Here is an 8375-nt window from a genome sequence, read left to right as displayed (position 1 = left end):
ATTTATCTAGGACAATTAACAATCAATAATTATTTAGGACAATTAATAATTTCAAGAAAAATAAAATATCATATACATTTATCTAGGACAATTAATAATTATTAATTATTTAGGACAATTAATAATTATTTAGGACAATTAATAATTAATAATACATTATATATATTTATTTAAAACAATTAATAATTATTTAGGACAATTATACATCATATACATCAAATAAGAAAAATAAAAAATAATTACTTAGGATATGCATAATGTATATAAGAAAAATAAAACATCATATACATTTATTTAGGACAATTAATAATTATTTAGGACAATTAATAATTTTAAGAAAAATAAAACATTATATACATTTATCTAGGACAATTAATAATTAATAATTAGTTATGACAATTAGTAAGTATTTAGGACAATTAATAATTAATAATACATCATATATATTTATTTAGAATAATTAATAATTATTTATAACAATTATACATCATATACATCAAATAAGAAAAATAAAAAATAAAAAAATAAAACAATGGCCGTTGGTGGGCCGACCTAGCTGGGCAAGCGGCCCACCGGCCCCTGCCCCTCCCCCTCCCTCTCACCCTCGCCCTCTGCACGGCCGCAAGGCCGCCGCCGCCGCCTCGGGTGACCACCCCGACGCTCTGGCCGCCTCGACTCCCCCCGCCTCCCAACGCCGCCTCGACTCTCCCACGCCGGCCGCACTCGCCGCGTCGCCGCCGGCGAGCCGCGGCCGCCGCGCGGGCTCTCTGCCTCCGCCGCGCCGAGCTCCCGCATCGGCCGGCGCGCGAAGCCGCCCCCGCCGCAGCCGCACGCGCACCCACTCCCACGTCGCAGCCGGGAGCTTACCTCGAAGAGAAGATGCCGGCGAGAAGGAGAAGGTCGCCGGCAATGGGAAATTTGGACACCCTGGCGGCGTGTTTGAATAGAGACTAGCGCCTTCGGGGACTTAGAAAATTTCGGGTCTGCGCGCGGAGTATATATGGCCTCGATTTCTACACGCGGTTGGCATTGACCACCGCCTGTAGAAATGGTTTCTACAGGCGTTTCTACACGCGGTTGGCATTGACCACCGCCTGTAGAAATACCTCTACACAGGCGGTGGTCAATACCACCCGCCTGTAGAAAGTTTTTTGTAATTTTTATTTTTATTATTATTATTATTGTTTTCTATATTTTTTGTTACTATTTTTTTATTGCATATTAATATTATAATATAATAATATTTTAACATAATTATTTCTATATTCTATATTGGTAACATATTTATATTGTTTATATATTATTTGTATAATGATATTATAATATAATTATATTGTTTCACACCTATATATTATTTTTATATTATTTTAAATTTCAAATGCATATTGCATATTGTATGAAAGGTAGAGCTTGATGAGCTCTAACTCCTCTCTATCCAAAACTTTTTCATTTGAGGACTTTTAGTGCCTAGTTGGACCTAGTTTGACCTAGTCAAAATTTGAAATTTCGCATTTCCACAGCTACACACACGTTTTCGAAACCCGAGACATCCCCAACTCGAAAAGTCATGAATACAAAGTTTGTTCCACTCATCAAGATATACATTTCATACATAGGACATTTTTGCATTTGACAAAGCGTTTCAAAAGTGTAGTTCTAAATCCACAAGTCTCACATATAGTTTCATAAAGTTTGTGTCACATTCAACACTTTGTGACTAGAGTTTACCGATCCTTTCCCATATGCCAAAATATCCTATGTATGGAATGTGTATCTTGAGGAGCTCTAACACCCATGTATTCAAAAGTTTTTCATTTGAGGTCATTTAGTGCCTAGTTTGACCTAGTTTGACCAAGTCAAATCTTGGATTTTTTCTGAAAAGTCACTTTGACCGGACCCTTGGTAGCCTCAGATACAAAAGTCATGAATACAAAGTTTGTCCAGCTCATCAAGATACACATTGTGTGTAAGGGTCAACTTTTCATCTGAGAGAGTTTGGACCACTCAAAATTTGAAATTTCACATTTCCACAGCTACACACACGTTTTTGAAACCCGAGACGTCCCCAACTCGAAAAGTCATGAATACAAAGTTTGTTCCACTCATCAAGATATACATTTCATAAATAGGACATTTTTGCATTTGACAAAGCGTTTACATGATACAATCTAGGCCGCTACTATTCTTCCTTGTCCATCAGGGCGCACCCATGGCAAAGAACTCTGTGGGATGCTTCGCTCAATATTTTTTATCTTCATAGGATGGTCCACAAAGAGGGACATATCACTGAACTGGTTAAAATCCTCCAGATCCGATACACCGTCAACTCCAACTGCTTGTTGCTTTCCTGGAAAAACTACATGCTTCGGTTTGTCGGTACTTTTCTTCTCATTCTTAGAAAGGATCTACTCAGCATAGAAAACCTGTGCAGCACGATTAGCAAGGATCCATGGGTCATCTTTATATCCCACCTTACTTAGATCAAGAACTCTGACCCCATAATTATCCACTGTGACATGTTTATCTTCAACCCATTGACATCGAAACACAGGGATCTGAAATGTACCATAGTCTAGTTCCCATATGACCTCGATGAAGCCAAAGTATGTAATAATATCACCAGTTTTGTCATCTACGGCCTCGCATCGAACACCACTATTTTGTGTCATGCTCTTTTGGTCCTTAGACTTGGTATGAAATGTGAATCCACTAATGTCATAGGTTTGCCATGTTATGACTTGGCGTGATGGTCCAGATGCCAAAGCCTTGATGGTTTGTTTCTCAATTGTTTCCCCATATGGAATGTCCTGCTCCCTTAGCCATGTGTACAACTGTTTCTTGTGTTCCTTCATTACCCAATCCTCTGTTTGCCTAGGATTATGTTCTCGAAGCTCATCCATGTGTTGTTCAATCGAATGCTCCATTATCGAGAGCTGATGTAAGATGCTGTGATGTGCCTCAAGTATTGTATTATAATCTGGTGGGATGAATGATTTTCGTCCAATCCTCCCACATCCATGTGGCCTACCCTCATGTATTGACGGAGGCAAACCTATTGCAACCTGGTCTTTTAGGACATTATTGCAGAATGGTCCACCGAACTCAATCGCCTCTTCGGTACAATACCCCTCTATCATGGATGCCTCGGGACGAGCACGAGTTGATATATAGCCATTTAGTATTGACATAAAACGCTCGTAAGTCCACATTTCATGCAGGTACATGGGACCCAGTGCCTGTATTTGTGGAACCAAGTGCACCACAAGGTGCACCATGATATCAAAGAATGATGGGGGGAAACACATCTCAAACTGTGACACTGTTTCCACTGCGAATTTCTGAAGGGATTCTAACTCATCATGGTCAATTACCTTTTGTGTGATCTTGTTGAAAAAGTAGCACAATCGTGTGACTGCCATCTTTAAGAATACTGGATTTATAGCCCTTATTGCAATAGGGAGGAAAGTAGTCAGCATGACATGACAATCATGTGAGTTGTAGTTGGTGAGTGCTAGGTCTTTCATTGACACAAAACTCCGTATGCTAGAGCAGAATCCAGATGGGACTTTCAATTTCTTCAACCACTCACACATCGCATGTTTCTCATCTATGTGGAGGTTGTAGCTTGCTGCTGGGAGATGGTACTTCCCATTTTCTTGAAGAACAGGATGAAGCTCTTTTTTTATGCCTAACTGCACCATGTCAAAGCGTGAATTGAGTCCTTCCTTTGTCTTGGTCTTGATGTCTAGCAATGTGCCAATTAGACTTTCGAACACATTCTTCTGGACGTGCATACCATCGATCGCGTGTCGTACATCCAAGTCTTTCCAGTATGGCAAATACTCGAAGAAAATGGACTTCTTCTTGAATGTTGCCCCTGGAGTTGATTTGACATCCTTTCTTAATTTTCCATCCTTTGTCTTCTTTCCAAACACAAATTTAATGTTGTTGACTATTTTGAAAACTCTATGGCCTTTGCTATTACCTAGTGGTGCATCTGAGTTCCTTTCATCATTATTGTCAAAGTACTTATCCATCTTTTTCAGGCGGTACTTGTGTCCTTTCGATAAGAAGCGTCTGTGCCTCATGTACACTATCTTCTTAGATGCATTAAGGGACACGTAATGGGTTCCATCTATGCACACCACGCAACCAACCTTTCCCTTAAATTGCCCTGATAAAATAAAGAGAGCAGGGTAATCATTGATAGTAACAAAAATAATTGCTCTTAGCGTGAATGAATCTTTGCGATACTCGTCCAACATTTGAACACCTTTTTCCCATAACATTTTCATTTCCTCCATCATTGGCTCCAGGAAAACATCCATGTCAACTCCAGGTTGAACTGGTCCAGAGATAAGTAAGGTTAGCAAAAGGTATTTTCGCTTCTGCATCAACCATGGAGGGAGGTTGTAGATGGTGAGAATCACCGGCCATGTGCTATGCTTGCTGCTCCTCTCAGCAAATGGATTCATTCCATCTGTACACAGTGCGAACCTAACATTCCTTGGTTCGTTGGCAAAGTCTCGGTGGTTGTCATTGAAATCTTGCCACTGCTTTCCATCGGCTGGATGGCGAAGCTTGCCATCATTTTTGTGCTCATCAGAAGCATGCCAACTCATAAGTTTTGCATCCTCAGGGTTAGCAAACAAACTCCTCAGTCGATCTACCACTGGAAGGTACCACATCACTAAAGTAGGAATCTTTTTCTGCGTATAATAGTCAACCTCTTCTTTATCTTTGCTCATGGGTTTTGAACTCTGTTGGGTGTTCTTTTGGGCCTTCTTTCGCTTCTTCCCTGCTTTACACATGGAGGCAGCACAATCCTCTCGATAGTCTTTGTTTGTCTTGTACCGACTTGCACCACACTTTGGACAACTATCCAAGTCCTTGTAATCATCACCTCGGTACAGGATACAATGATTTCTACACGCATGGATCTTCTCGACACCCATAGTCAGCGGACTGATCAGCTTCTTTGCATAGTACGTGTTAGCAGGAACTTTGTTCTCCTTTGGAAGCATATCGCCGATAATACTTAAGAACGCATCGAATCCAGCATCGGACAAACCATACCTGGCTTTTGCCATCAACAGTTTTAGCACAGCTCGTAACGTTGTGTACTCTTTGGTACAACCTTTAGACTCATCATACAAAGGCTCTTCTGCTGCCTTCTTCAAGGCCTCCATCCCTTTCATTAATAACATTGAAGGTTCAGTATGACGACGCAACATTGCCTCCAAGAATTCAGCATCTTCTGCAGCCGTATCATTTGGTAAGACATGAGTTCTTGCACCATCATTTCCCCCAGCAGATCCACCAGCGGTAACATTTGGCACAACATGTTCACTCTGGGGTGTGTCGTGGAAAAACTGATCAGCAGGCATGCCTAGACCATCGGTGTCGATGTGTGCTGGGTCCCCAACTGTATAAGGCGCTGAGCTACCCTCTCCATGCTTTGTCCAAATCAAGTAATCCTTCATAAATCCTCGACAGACTAGATGAGAAATGATTACTTCAGTATCTTCAAATAGAAGAATATTTCTGCAGTCGTAGCATGGACAATATATATGCTTCGTCTTTGTTCTCAAAGCATGGTTCTTAGCGGCATCAACAAACCTATGCACCTCAGGTATATATGATAGATCTACTGTCTTGATAAGTTATACATCCATGAGGACCTCTCCATCATGACCTGTTGAAAAGTTAGTAAATTAATTGAAATATTGTCTACGAATATTTGTTATTAAAAATAAAAGAAGACCTAACAATTAAATCAAATTGAAAAAGGAATCATGGAAATGGTGAGAGGAGAGGCAACATCTTATAAAGAGGGCACAAAAATGCTTATCGCGTAATTAAATCAAATTTACATAAAAAATAACATCCAAAACAATATAATTTAAAAAACTAAAAAGAAAACTTACCTTTCTTAGCCACCTCCACCTCCTTCCAAGAAATGAAGATCAAAACCTCAAACCTTGTATTTTGACCTGTTGAAAAGTTAGTAAATTAATTGAAATATTGTCTACGAATATCTGTCATCAAAAACAAAAGAACACCTAACAATTAAATCAAATTGAAAAAGTAAAACAAGTATCAAAAATAAAGACAAAACCATAAATATATATCTTTATATCACTAAAATAAATTTGACAAGGTACAAAAACACTGTTGATTAAAACTAAATATATTATATCACTAAAAAATTTGAGAATGAAACATGGAAATGGTGAGAGGAGAGGCAACATCTGAAGCAACCTCATATATAAAAAATGCTTATCGCGTAATTAAATCAAATTTACACAAAAAATAACATCCTAAACCATATAATTTAAAAAACTAAAAAGAAAACTTATCTTTCTCTCTCAAGCATGGAAACACCATTCATGGAAACTACAACATATATATTTCTTGGTTTCACAAATTAGAGAAGTAAACATAAAAAACAAGATAGGAGAGACATCATATATCCATCATAAGCAACTTTATTTGAGCAAAATAGACCATACCTAGCTATTCTACTCTCTCTCTCTCATGGTGTAACATCCAAAATTTGAATTTCAATTAATAGGATTTAATTTGAATTATTTAAGAATTTTAGTGAGCATTTAATGTAGCAAATAAACAATTTTGTGGAAATTTAAAATTTATCATAAGCTTAGTAACATGATTTTGTACATTCATGCTGAGACATATTTTATTTTGTGTTGATTGTATTTAGTTTATATTTAATTGTCCTCAAAATCCTTTTTGAAAAAGATTTAAAAAAAAAATAAAACAAAACAGAAAAAAAAAAAGAAAGGAAGCCTTCCAGGCCGAGGCCCAGCTCCCCTCCCCCGCGCCCCTCTGCCTTGGCTCGCTGACGAGCCGGCCCTGCAGCACAGCGCCTCCCCCTTCCTCTCTCAGTCTCTGGCGACCGGACCCCGCCCTTTTCTCTCACTGACGTCTCGGGTCCGCAGCACAGTGTCTCCTTCTTCCTTGCGTAACCGAGGAGAACTCCGGCTTCTGTTGGCAAATCCCGATTTCCACGGGAGTTATCGAGTAGGAGATCTTCCCGGAGCCCTATAAAGCGCTCACGCCACCCTGCAGCTTCCCCTTTTGTCCCCAAGCTCCATAATCCGAGCCCTAGCCGCCATTAGAGCACAAACCGGATCTCGCCGAGCTCGTGCTCTAGCCTCCATCACCGCGCGCCGTCTCTGCACCTTCTCGGCCCCAACCAAGCGCTTAGACGAGATCGTGGTGAGCTCCTCTTCATCCCGGTGTTTTCCTTTCGCGAAACGGTGCTCGGAATCGAGAAGTCCGTCGTCGCCGGCGAGCTCCTTTCGGCCGGCAATGGAGCCACCGCACCGGAGCTGGTGACGGTCGGTTGAAAAAAAAATGCTTTTTCTGCTATTTACAAGATTGCCACTGATTTTGTTTTGCTCATAAAATATTCGTTTTAACTCCGTTTTTATCCATTCAAATTGCGTCAGGTTCGTAATTATATGCTCTACATGTTAGAAATATTAGTTTACTGTTTTGAAACTTTTTAATTCTGCAGTAGCATTTAATTAATTATTTCTCTATAAGAAATCTTAGAAAATTCATATCTCTCACGTTTTAATTCCGATTTTCGTGAACTTTACGTTTGTGTGATCGTAGCGCTGCGTAGAATATTTTGATAAACTTTTATATTGGTTTTACCACTGTTTGGTGTATTGTTCTAATTATATCTTGTTTGCTTCGTGTATGATTGTCTACATTGGATTGCGTGTTGTTGATTGATGATTGGGATTAGACGGTGAGCCGTACGTTGGTGCTCAAGATCAAGTATTTGAAGACCAGCAGGCTCAGGAGAGCTTTGATCAAGGCAAGTATAACTTGGGATCATCAAGTATAACTTGGGATCATCCTTGTTACCTATTCACTTATAACTACACATATATATCATATACATGCTATCACCTTGTCGACCTTAGCAAAATCATAGATGATTGTTACCTGTATTCCTTGCTACCTACTTGATATGCATTGGTGTAGATGTGCTAGTGCTTGATATAATCCATGATCTTGTAAGACGATAATAGCTATGCAATGAACATAAAAGAATGACATATAACTGTATGAGATCTTGTCTGTACGTGATCACCCGGGATAACAGTGCAACCATGAGGGCTATTATGGCTCTGGCTTTAGCTCAGTATGAAGCCCTTTTCTAGCTTGTTAGCGGTTACCCGAAAGGGCGGAGGGGCTGAACCGTTTTGGGTATAGTGTGGCCTCTGTCTGTATGAGTATAGGCTGCGAGTCATTGTGCCATCGGAAGGGGGGCTCTATATCTGCGCGCAAAGGAAACCTTGCGGCCCTAACTTGTTAGACGAACTTTTGAAAGGCTT

This window comes from Sorghum bicolor, chromosome 7, assembly GCF_000003195.3.
Source record: "Sorghum bicolor cultivar BTx623 chromosome 7, Sorghum_bicolor_NCBIv3, whole genome shotgun sequence".
Classification (NCBI taxonomy): Eukaryota; Viridiplantae; Streptophyta; class Magnoliopsida; order Poales; family Poaceae; genus Sorghum; species Sorghum bicolor.
The sequence above is the reverse complement of the archived record's forward strand: the minus strand, read 5'-3'. Positions refer to the sequence as shown.